The sequence below is a fragment of the Rhynchophorus ferrugineus genome, unplaced genomic scaffold (assembly GCF_030347505.1).
Source record: "Rhynchophorus ferrugineus isolate W39M unplaced genomic scaffold, kcgeb_rfMv2 rfM7, whole genome shotgun sequence".
In the NCBI taxonomy this organism is placed as follows: domain Eukaryota; kingdom Metazoa; phylum Arthropoda; class Insecta; order Coleoptera; family Curculionidae; genus Rhynchophorus; species Rhynchophorus ferrugineus.
The window spans coordinates 15659264-15671487 of NW_027472586.1; the positions used below are offsets into that span (position 1 = coordinate 15659264).

The window sequence follows — 12224 nt, forward strand, 5'->3', positions numbered from 1 at the left end:
ATTATTTTTTAATTATTTATTTATTTATTTAAAAAAATTTTTTTTTTATGTTTTAAAGTCTGCTTTTACCAACTATGGGATTATCTGGACTGGGCCTAAAGTTTAACGTGGGCTCCGAACCACGGTCCTCAGCATTTAACCTACCAACTGGCGACTGACCAACTTAGAAATAATCCTAGAAGACATCCGGTCTTACCCAGCCTGGTTACTGGCGTGACTGGGATCATTTTCCTTGTCGGATTTTACACTCTTGCCTAGGAAAATCACAAATATTAAACAATCACAAACATAAATTAACGACCATGCCCCAGCAGGATTCGAACCCGCGGCTATCGCAACAGTAGGAGGACCGTCCCATCGCCTTTACCACTGCGCCACCAAGCTGGCTTAATTATTTATTTACTATTGTTGTAGTTAACCGATTATTTTGTTAAGTTTTAACTCTTATCATTGCTCTAACCAACCGGAAAAATTCTGATAGAAGTAGATGAGAAAACAATCTTGTCGATTGGAGGCTACTAGTGTTTCATTATAATTATTTTAAATTTTAACCATATTATTCGTGAAGGATGATTTATTGGAAATATCAGGTAGTTTTCGATTTTTTTAATTTCATTTTTGGCACTTCGATCATTAATTAGTGCAATTCCAAAATTACGACTTTCAATAACCCAACCTGGTCACCATTTTTATCTGAATGATGGATTCACTCGCAACAGTCAGTCTCATTTTTACTTTTCCGAATATGTATTTATATTCATATATCTTTTATTAGAATTGGATGTCTCTTAAGAAAACTGAATTATCGTCTTTTAATTCACTTTTTATTTGTCTCATTACTTTGTAATTTTTATTAGCAACACTAAAATGAAAAACATTAAAATTAAAAAGCTCTTTTAAATATTGTAAGGTTATAAGTTCGCTACAAGAGTAATTTAGAGCAATTATTCGCGATAAAACATCGTCAAGAAAACTAGTTTTAACAAAATAGCCACCCACCAATATAATTTTTCGTATTTTACTACATCGGTTAGTTGAGAAAGATCTCTTTGTAGAATCTATTGGCAATGAAGATAGATGACAAATTATCAGGTGAAATTCATCCAATATTTTGATAGCAATATAAGTATTTTAGTTTTAGTATAGGAACTTTAATTATTAATATAAATAGTAAGTGTTTTGATCAATGATATCTAAAAGTAAAAAATGCTAAGTAACAGGTCAATTGAAAAGTCCCCGGCCTACCATAGTAAAACACATTGTTTTAACAATTTTTTTTATTCAATATAATCCCCTTCAAGGGTGATACACTGATTATAGCGACCCTCCAACTTTTCGATACCATTTTTGTAGTACGATTTGTTCTTTGCGTCAAAATAGCGCTCAGTTTCGGTGATCACTTCTTCATTCGACGAAAATTTCTTGCCAGCGAGCATTCTTTTGAGATGTGAGAACAGGAAATAGTCGCTGGAGGCCAGATCTGGGATGGATTTTTTCTATCGTTTTCACTGACTTGTGACACGGTGCATTATCTTGGTGAAGCAGCACTTTCTTTTACTTCAAATGCGGCGGAATGATTTCGTTCTTCAAAAGGTGCAATAACGCTTTGTAATAATCGCTGTTGATGGTCCTTCCTTTTTCCACCCGGATGACTGCCGTTTGGACCGGGGTGAAATGATGGAGTTATTTTTCATCCATTGTCACATATCGACGCAAAAACTCGGGTTTATTACGCTTGATCATCTTCAAACATTGCTCAAAATCATCAACTCGTCGTTGTTTTTGGTCAAAAGTGAGCTAGCGTGGCATCCTCTTTCCACAGAGCTTTCTCATACCAAAATATTCGTGAATGATATTATGTACACGATCAGTTGATACCTTTAGAGTGTCTGCTATTCATTCAATTTCTATTTACGGTGATTCAAAATCATTTTGTGGATTTTTTAAAATATTTTAGTCGGTAACAACTTCTTTTCGGCATCTACAGCGTTCATTGTCTTCGGTGCTCATTTCACCACATCTATACTTAGCGTACCTATCCTTGATCGTTGATTGTTCTGGGGTAGTGTCCGGGAACTCGGCATCAAGCCAAGTTTTTGCTTCAACTGTATTTTTTCCCTTCAAAAAGCAATATTTTATCGACACGCGAAATTCCTTTTTTATCAATTTTTTTCGCAATAACAAAAATTCACAAAATAATGGTCCGACAGCTGCCAAATTTATACAGGTATCTTTTGAGGGTTAGTGCTAACTAAAAACATATGGACTTAATTCTAGTAGCGCCATCTATGTGTCAGGCCGGGGACTTTTCAATTGACCTGTTATGAATGTAAATATATATTAAAAACTCACTTAACTATTAAATTTGATTGTTTTGACATTTCTTAGTGCTATTGATTTACTTGTAATGTTTAGTGTTTACACACACTTGTTAGACGCACTATGATAAGAAACGGTCAGAAAGATAAAAAAGGAACAAAAATAGCTAAAACTCGGAGATAAACTCTTTAAAAAACTTATATTGCGAGCTGTTAAAACTAAATACAATTATTACTGTAGATGTTTATCGACGTCAATTGAACAAATCGATCGACGTAGTGGTGTACGAAAGTCCAGCAATAGCTAGCAACAAATTCAAACTTATCCTTTTGCTGGCATACAGTTTCAAAATTCTGAGGAAAATGGGAAAATGAATCGACAATTAGTTGGCTGTCCTATTAATATCATTCTTTCGATACTGTATGACTATATTGCGAGAAGAATGGGGAAAATTTGTAGAAAATGATGGGAAGTATCTTTATTAATACATATGGTATCAATTTTTCTTAGAATACATGCGAATATCTTTCAGGTTTCTTTTTCAGGAAAACACTTTCCAGTCGAAAACAAATCGACGCTGGCGTACCTCAAGGTTCCTCGCTGGCCCCAGCCTTTTAGATCTGCCGAGAAAAGAGCATATTAACATCGCGTGTTATGCTGACAATATTGCTTTATTTGCGGCCTCCGGGCTCGAGGTTACTATTCAAGAAGATTTACAAGTGGTCAAGAAGTGGTTCAAATTCTGGAAGTTGCAAATCAACCCCCGAAAGCCCAGGCCATTATTTTCCATAATAAGCGTTATACACTGCACGTCTATCAACTTAAGATCGACACCGCAATAATTCCATGGCTGGATAACGTCACGTACCCAGGTTTCCAATTCGACCGACGGTTCGGTTAGCATTCCCAAATCCAGAAAGCAATCCCGGAAGGTTCATGGATAGGAAACCTGCTATCTTCTCTGATCTGCCCTTCTAGCAGACTTCCCAACTTCGTCAAATGCTTATTTTACAACATATTTATTCGGTCCGTACTCCGGATTTTATTTCTACTTCAAGTTTGTTACACCCAACCAGGTGAAACAGTTTCAAGTTTTCCAGAATAATGTCATGAGGTGACTCTTAAGTGTTCCATGGTTTGTCAGAAATAATCAAATTCACAGGGAAACTGACACTCCAGAAATCAAACACTTCATATCCCAGTCCTTCCACAAACAACAACTCAGCTGAGGTTCTTCTGAAAACGCGATTGTTCTCGAGATGGAGGACATGCTGGGAGCTTAGCACCGCGTCACCGCTAACTTCCCATTTCTCATGTTGAAACAACCTCATCCGTCGCTGCAGTCACAACTTCTGCACCCATACGACAGCATCCAGTCGTGTGTTAACTTAAGTTCGCGAATCTATAGTTAGTGTCACTATCTGTTTCTTTCGTCGGGTCCTCGTGCCCAATAACGGCTACCCAGCGCGTGCCATATCCCCAAATCTAATGCAGTAACAGTAGCGACCCACAGGGGTCAACTGTGAGACGGTTTCGGTTTAGTGTATTGGTCTAGAGGCAGTCCCACATAACCCGGTCCAACTTGTCACTCCAGGGCAAGTTTTCCCGATTCGATATACGTCATGCATTTCAGCGCATTGCTTTAGGCCAGAACAAAAAAATTTGAATATCCTCTAAAATCTACAAGGAAATGTTAAAACAGGAAGATTTACCGTATTCTTTGTGTTTATTAAAAATTTCTCCCTTAGGGTTCTCCTTTTTAGAACCAATTACTTATAATATATATATTATATTATTGATGTTAAAGTAATGTAAATCATATCCCCTTCATTTAGCATTAATTTAATATGAAAATATATGTAAAATTACCCTTTGAAATTCTATTGACCTTTTTCATCCACTGAACAAACAAACACTTAATTCTTATTTTTATTTTTGTACTATCCTATTGAGGATTATCCGGCATTTACTGAAATACATATAATAACTTACATATGACTACTCTGCCCTGAAGAAAATACATACAAGCAGGTGTGCCACCGGGGACTGTATTGGGACGAGTCTTTATCTGCTGTACACTCGGGAGTTGCGCACATTCAAAGAAATTATTGTAGCAGTCCCTTTCCCAGTAGTCCCGTATGGAAATACATATAAGTATATTGGCATAACCATTGATGTTAAACTCAGGTGAAAGCCACATGTTAAAAAAAATGTGAAGAAATCAAACTAAAATACAAAAAAATTAATTGATTATTGGATAGAATAATATAGAGACAAATATTATCCTGTCAGTATATAATAAGCTTTTGCTTTACCAAAAAATCTTGAAACCAGTGTGGAGCTAGTAATCAACTCTTGGGTCGTACTATCCAAAGCAATATAAATATCATACAAAAATTCCAAAACAAGGTACTGCGAAGTATTGTTGATGCTTCATGGTACCTTCGTAACGACAATATGCATAAGGATCTAAAGGTAAAAACTGTCGAATATTATCAAGGACTACGCTCAAAGATGTGAACAGAGGATCCATCAGCACATGAATGTGTAAGGTTCTCCAGTACCTGGATAATGATGACTTAGTCACAACGTGAAATAGATGTTAAGCTGAAAGTAGAGATATAAAAAAATCGAATTGTTTTCCTTGCAGCTACTAGAAAAATAATCGATATTTTACAAATTATATACCGATATTAAAAAAAACTATAGCTTTTTCATAAATTAATGGGGTTTTCATTGTTTTATAATCCCTTTGAGATTCGTGGAATAAAAATGTGTCTCAGTTCTATTCCATTAAATTTTAAATCTCGCTTCTAGCCTGGAATAAAGCTTTATTTCTATTTCCGCCCCCTCGAAATTCTCTCTAGTTGCGGTTCCGCCCCAAAATACTAAAAACCTTCGGCTTGGTTATTCCACAGTTGGTCCAGTATAGTCGGCAAAGGGTTTGTGGATTTTCCAGAGATTTATTTAGGACATTGCTTGCTTATTTTTCTCTCTCCTTTTTGCTGCTGGTCGGGATGAAAGGTCATTTATATCGTTTTTCTTTTGGCTTTTAGAGGATCCAGAGAAAAACGAGCTGAACAGTGACGTACACAGTGTTTCCGTGATTGATATCACTTTTTTTGTCAACGAAAAACTTGAACGTATGCCGGAGCCTAATTGTATGCTAATAACATCTAATTTTATTCGACTAACAATGTCCGTTTGTTTTTTCACTGAATCCATTTCATAGTTTTATTAAAATGGATGGATTTTCGATTGTGGAAAAAAAACTAGTATTCCAACACGGTTTGAAACGCTTTCTTTTTGTGACTTTGAAGCTTTAGTCAGAGAACTTGGTACAATGATTTTTCCACATCTTTTAGGTGCCATATGGAAAACTTGGTGAATATTATGAATGAGTTTCTATTGTAAATTTCGATTCATTCCTTGACTGAAATGTAACATTTCAATTTATAATAATATTTCATGACAATTTAGTTTGCTCAATTCTGCATTCATCATTTTTCGGTCTTCAATTAAAGCAAGCTTCTTTAAACTTTTGGAACCATTTCTGACAACTTTTTTGTTTCGTTCGTAATTATAGTTAGCTTCTAAAGACATTCGATGTTACTGATCTACCGATTAGTTCAGATTAGAGAAGTAAAATGAAATTTCCCAACAGAAGACATTGACTTGGTTCAAAACTCGAACAGAAAAAATAAAGAAAAATGTGGGTGTTGATACAAAATTATTAACACTTGAAGGTAATGTTGCTGACAGATATCCAATATTATGATACGATATTTTGAAATACTTATAAGACCATACAATTTTTCGTTACCTGACCGGGCTTTTTCTTCTTGAATTCATTTCAAATGATCTAAAACAGTAGTTCTAATTTACGCTGTATAGCATCAGACAATTTTGTAAAAATAGTCATGTTATAGCTGTGCTTTAATTAAAAAAATATAGAGATATATAATGATAAATGAACTAGATACAATCTGATTGTGAGCCATATTCCAATATGCCATCATAAAAGCAAGCAGCAGTGGTAACGGTGATGGTACGGTCTCCCTACTGTTGCGCTAGCCGCGGGTTCGAATCCTGTTGGGGCATGGTCGTGAATTTATGTTTGTGATTGTTTAAAATTTGTGAATTTTCTAGGCCAGAGTGTAAAATCAGACAAGGAAAATGATCCCAGTCACGCCAGTAACCAGGCTGGATAAGAATGACCAGCATATTTATTATTTTGATTCCTATGATTTTGACGGAAATATTTAGGATATTTTAAGTGATACCTTTTTTTATTATTGTGTATAATTTAAACGAAATTTGATGAAATATTATGAAGTCGTTTTTGTAGCTCGGAGGGTAAAAATAATTTGTTTATGTAAAAACAAAACAAAAGCATTGTTCTTGCCCTGAAGTGGATTTTGAAAGTAAGCAATGATAAACTTAGGGAATCTTTTATCAGCTGCTACATCAAGAAGGTAGGTTTGTTCTTCATTTTAGATTGGATGATTGTGGACTCAGCTATGAAAGTTTAACCAAAATGGAAATCTTATTTATAATTGAAATTTATGTTTACCTTTAGATCCTTATGCATATTGTCGTTACGAATGTACCATGAAGCATCAACAATACTTCGCAGTACCTTGTTTTAGAATCTTTGTATGCTATTTATATTGCTTTGGATGGTACGACCTCCCCGAAGTGGAACACCAGCTCCACACTGGTTTCAATATTTTTTGGTAAAGCAAAAGCTTATTATATACTGACAGGGTAATATTTGTCTCTATATTATTCTATCCAATAATCAATTAATTTTTTTGTATTTTAGTTTGATTTCTTCACATTTTTTTAACATGCGGCTTTCACCTGAGTTTAACATCAATGGTTATGCAAATATACTTGTCTGTATTTCCATACGGGATTACTTGGAAAGGGACTGCTACAATAATTTCATTGAATGTGCGCAACTCCCGAGTGTAGAGCAGATAAAGACTCGTCCCAATACAGTCCCCGGTGGCACACCTGCTTGTATTTTCTTCAGGTCAGACTAGTCATATATAAGTTATTATATGTATTTCAGTAAATGCCTGTATTTGTAAATATAATTGATTATCCGGATAATCCTCAATAGGATAGTATTTGTTTGTTCAGAGGATGAAAAAGGTCAATAGAATTTCAAAGGATAATTTTACATATATTTTCATATTAAATTAATGCTAAATGAAGGGGATATGATTTATATTACGTTAACGTCAATTACAGTATATATTTTCAATTCAAATTATACTATTTGGTAAATGAAACAATTATCATATCTGTTATCATAATAATTATCAGATAAGATGGTTTTTCTATGTCTTACATATGAAATTAAATATGTTATTAAGGCCGGCTTAGTTGGTTAGGCAAGAGTACAAAATCCGACAAGGGAAATAATCCCAGTCACATCAGTAACCAGGTTATGTTAGACCGGATGTCTTCTGGGATGATCTCCAAGTTGGTCACTCGCCAGTCGGTAGGCTTAATACCGAGGACTGTGGTTCGGAGCCCACGTTAAAGAGTAGATCCGGTCCAGACAAACCTTAGTTGATAACAAGAAGACTAAATAGTTTTTTTTCTTGCTGCTATAAATATTTTCACCTGGTGTGCCCTCTGGTGATTAAAATGCCTAAAACTTGGTTACAATATATATGTGAAATACAAATGTCAGCGAAGCAATATCCTGATTGCGCCTCTCCTGACACATTGCACATCTATGAATAATTTGTATTTAACTAGTTAAAACGGCGACTTTCCAGCCGATGCATTCGAGGGTCACTATTTATATTTCGGGAATAGGAAAAAAAAACAAACAGTTAAGCTGCGAATATATTTTTATTGTTTTTCAAGGTACTCACCACGATGATCGATACAATTTTGCATACGCTTAAATCAGTTTTCAAAGCATTTATTCCATTCCAAATGAGGTATCATTAAAACATGATTTTTGAACGCTTCAATAGCTTCTTCGGTCGATGAAAATCGTTAAGCACGCAGTTTATTCATCACGGATGGGAAGAAAAAGAAGTAATTGGGTGCCAAATTAGGGCTGTACGGCGGATGACCCATCAATTCGATGTTTTGAGTGCTCAAATAGTCTCTTGTTTGAGCTGATGTGTGAGAACTGGCATTGTCATGATGAAAATAATCCGGTGACTCTTGTTTGTTTTCCTTATTTCACCGATGACTTCTGACAACAAATGGTTGTGTACCAATCAGAATTTACTTCTACGATCCTCTAGAGGCACTGTTATAATATGACCAGTTTTCCTGAAGAAACAGGCCACTATCCGGTTCATCTTGGAACACAAATACAGTCAACTGCTGCTTACTTTTCTGGCACAAAAACCGATTTTGGAATTCACAAACTAGTCGAGCAGCGAACTACGACCTCGATTGATTTCACTAAACCAGCGATACACGGTGGTTTTCGATAGAGCTTCATCGCCAAAAGTCAAATTAAGTTTATTGATACACTCTTATTTTGACAATTCACGTCGAAAATCGTGAAAAATCGTTGCACGAAAATGTTTACGATTCAGTTCCATTTTTGCCGAGACGAAATTTTCAACTCGATATAAAATAAACAAAAAGCGTCCTTGCGACAAAATGTTCTGAGTACGTATATCGTCAAAAATCTCAAACTTTACGATAGTCAGATGAACTCACATGACAGTGTTGCCAATTCCCAGAATATAAAAAGTGGCCCTCGTACTTCATCAAATGTAAAACAAACGGACGGTTGATATTTATTAAATTATTGATAGCACATCTTTTATATATAAGACACGCTGTCGATTTTTCCCTTCTTCCCCATTTGATAAATGATGTATTGCCCATTGCTCGCAAACAGAATCCAACGAAACGTGCTCCTGGTGCTACGCTCGTATTTCGTCGATAAATTATTGAGGTATCTGATCGGTCGGTGCAGTTGGTAGGATTCAACTTTTTTCCGCAGCTATCTCGCCGCCAGAGTTTGGTTTTGGGCGCGACCGACAGCCAGATAGCTTAAAATTTATTGTGCTGTGTCGAAAATATCTATGAATGTCTTTATTTAAATCGTTTTCACAATCTTACATATTTTAAAATCAGTTTTTTTATAAATGACGTTTATAATAGTCATGGTTTTAAAAGTAGCTTTTTGTCGAAGACGCTAGAATCAATTTGTTCTTTAGTTGACTGATTTTCATAATAGATTCTATAACCAGATGGATAAATAGTCCAACTCTATTGTTTTACCAGTTTGGAGGTAACTTGCAAATAAAATTTCTTTTGTATTCGATAATAAATAATGTGATATCCCATGTTTAGTTGGGTTTAATGAAGAAAGACCAAAATTAGCCTAAGATTAAAATTGCTTGATTTCTACATTCATATATGATGAGGCTTTGTTATGGCTTGGGTGGCAATATCGTGGTATCTAGCTTATTTCCCCATTCATATTACTGTCAGGCTTACTGTGAATTAATAGGTAAATTTTCCCTCAAAAAGCAACATTTTATAGACACGCAAAATTCCTTTTTATCCATTTTTTCACTATAACAAAAGTTGTTTCACTCAAAATGCTATAATTCACAAACTAATGATCCGACAGCTCTCAAATTTATGCGACGCGCATCTTTTGAGGGTTAGGAATAACTAAAAAACATATGGATTTAATTGTAGTAGCGCCATCTATGTGTCAGGCCGGGGACTTTTCAATTGACCTATTAGATGACAAAAATTAGCACGTTGCTTGGAAACTATAAATGTTAGACCACAAAAGTTATTGAGAATTACCCACAACCTACAGTTGACTAGAAGCGGTTACTTGAGCATGACTTTTTAAAGCTAGATAGCTAGATAGTGAGTTAATGAATCTTATTAACAAATTAAAAGATATTTCTGTCTTTTTCCATCAAATATATCTATTTAGAAAAGCGGACAAATTAAATGTATTTTATTAAACCTTTTGTTTCTTTAGATAACTTGAAATGCATATTTTGGAACTTTAATACCATTCTTTTATTACTGTGCAATGAAAATTTTATACTGCATGGTATTATTACATAATAATGCTTTGTGGATGTATTTACTGTTTACTTCACATAAAAATGATATGTTAGCGACCAATAGTTGGTTCTGTCAGTTTGACCGAACTACCTACCATTTCCACCATTGGCATGAATTACAAAAGGATGTTTTTGGAACGTCAACCTGCGAGGAAAAGCCATCAAAAGAATTCCGCCACTTAAACTCCAAGAAGATCAAAAGTTAGCCATCACCAGGTGCGAAAAAGCCGAACTTCTCGCTGACTCATTTGTCAGTAAAATGCCCTTATTCGCATAGAAAATTTAACTTATTTAACTGAAATTATATTTAACCAAGGTCGCCTCCACATTTCCTAAAGAGTCACCTGTCAAATACAATCACGTAAAAAATCACTTGGTTCTGATAGCCTTACAGTTACGGAGCTTAAAAATCTCCTGAACAAACAGCTAGCAAATTCATGCAATATAATCAACGTCATCTTAATTTCAGAAAAAAGGAGCGAAATAATCCTCTGCAGACTACAGGCCTGTTAATTTGCTGAGCTCCCTAGGAAAACTTGCTGAAAGAGCGATTCTTCATGCTCTCGTACAGTCTATCAAAGATCAAAATATTCTGTTAAAAGTTTGTCCATAGTATATTAAAACATTCCTCTTGGCACCAAGCAGCCAGATTGGCTACAAATAGTCACCACGCATTCCGGGTCAAAAAGAAAGTTGATGTAGTTTTCCTGGACCTTACCAAGGCCTTTGATAACGTTTGCCACGAAGGTCTGGGCTCAAAAGCTGCATCAAAGCAAATTAAACTGGGAATACCTCCTGACCTAGTCGTATTAATGAAGTCCTACTTGGAAAACAGGTAGTTTCGGGTCAATATTAATGAACAAATATCAATCATATATGTTTATGAATGAAATGTTATATTTGTTGAAAATAGTCAAGAAGTTACTGGATATTTTGTATTTTTTTGGTAATCATATACTTCCTATAGAAACAATTTTCATTTATATAAAAATAATTTGGTTTAGTTTTTTTCTACAAAGCTGTTTTTGTTGAAAACGCCAATATATTTCGAATTGGAGCATTTTTTAAGATGGCTGACAAAGAAAACTTATAAACTTACGGGTTAAATATTCTTATTTTGTTAACTGTGTTTTTATGGTCCTTTTAGTTAAAAGGATTTGTTTAAATCTGAAGACATCTCAGGTCTTGCGTCCCAGGATATAGTGTTTCAAATAGAATACACAGCTTTCCTAGGGATCCTCCTCTGTCAGAAATGGCTTTTAGTAAGAAATAATGAAAAACTCATGAGGATCTTTTGTGAGGTCTTAAATAAGAGCAAAAAGGGTTAGAAATGTACATTTTACACAGGCTGACTACAAACCGAAATGTGGAAGAGAGAGTTTTACGGGGATGCGGTTTCCAGTTGTTATTTAAATTGTAATTCTTTTAAAATGTTATTTATATGTAACTGGTTTGAAAATATGACATGCCTCTATTTTAGCTGTGGCATAGTAAAAGGAAAACATTGATCCAAATATGTCAGGAAGTGTTATTGAGTGAGTTAACAGTGAAGCTATTAAAGCCCGTTAGTGTGATAAATGTAATTTGACAAAGCCAGGGACTTTTTCTACTACTATTGTTTGTAAATGATGTCTCGACTGTTTTATTTAGTTCCCAGATTATGCACAAAACTTGTATGGATGACGAACAATTACATACTTACAATAAATATTTGTCAAAAAAAAAAGATTTAAAAAGACATTTCAAAATAAACAGTCTTCAATATATATATATATATATATATATATATATATATATATATATATATATATATATATA

At 34.7% G+C, this 12224-nt stretch overlaps 1 protein-coding gene across 5 annotated transcripts in view; it reads right to left on the reverse strand.

The window, feature by feature from the left end:
• Positions 1 to 12224, reverse strand: part of Epac (Exchange protein directly activated by cAMP) — a 517502-nt gene that overhangs the window by 27216 nt on the left and 478062 nt on the right. The gene's annotated exons all lie outside the window — the stretch shown is intronic.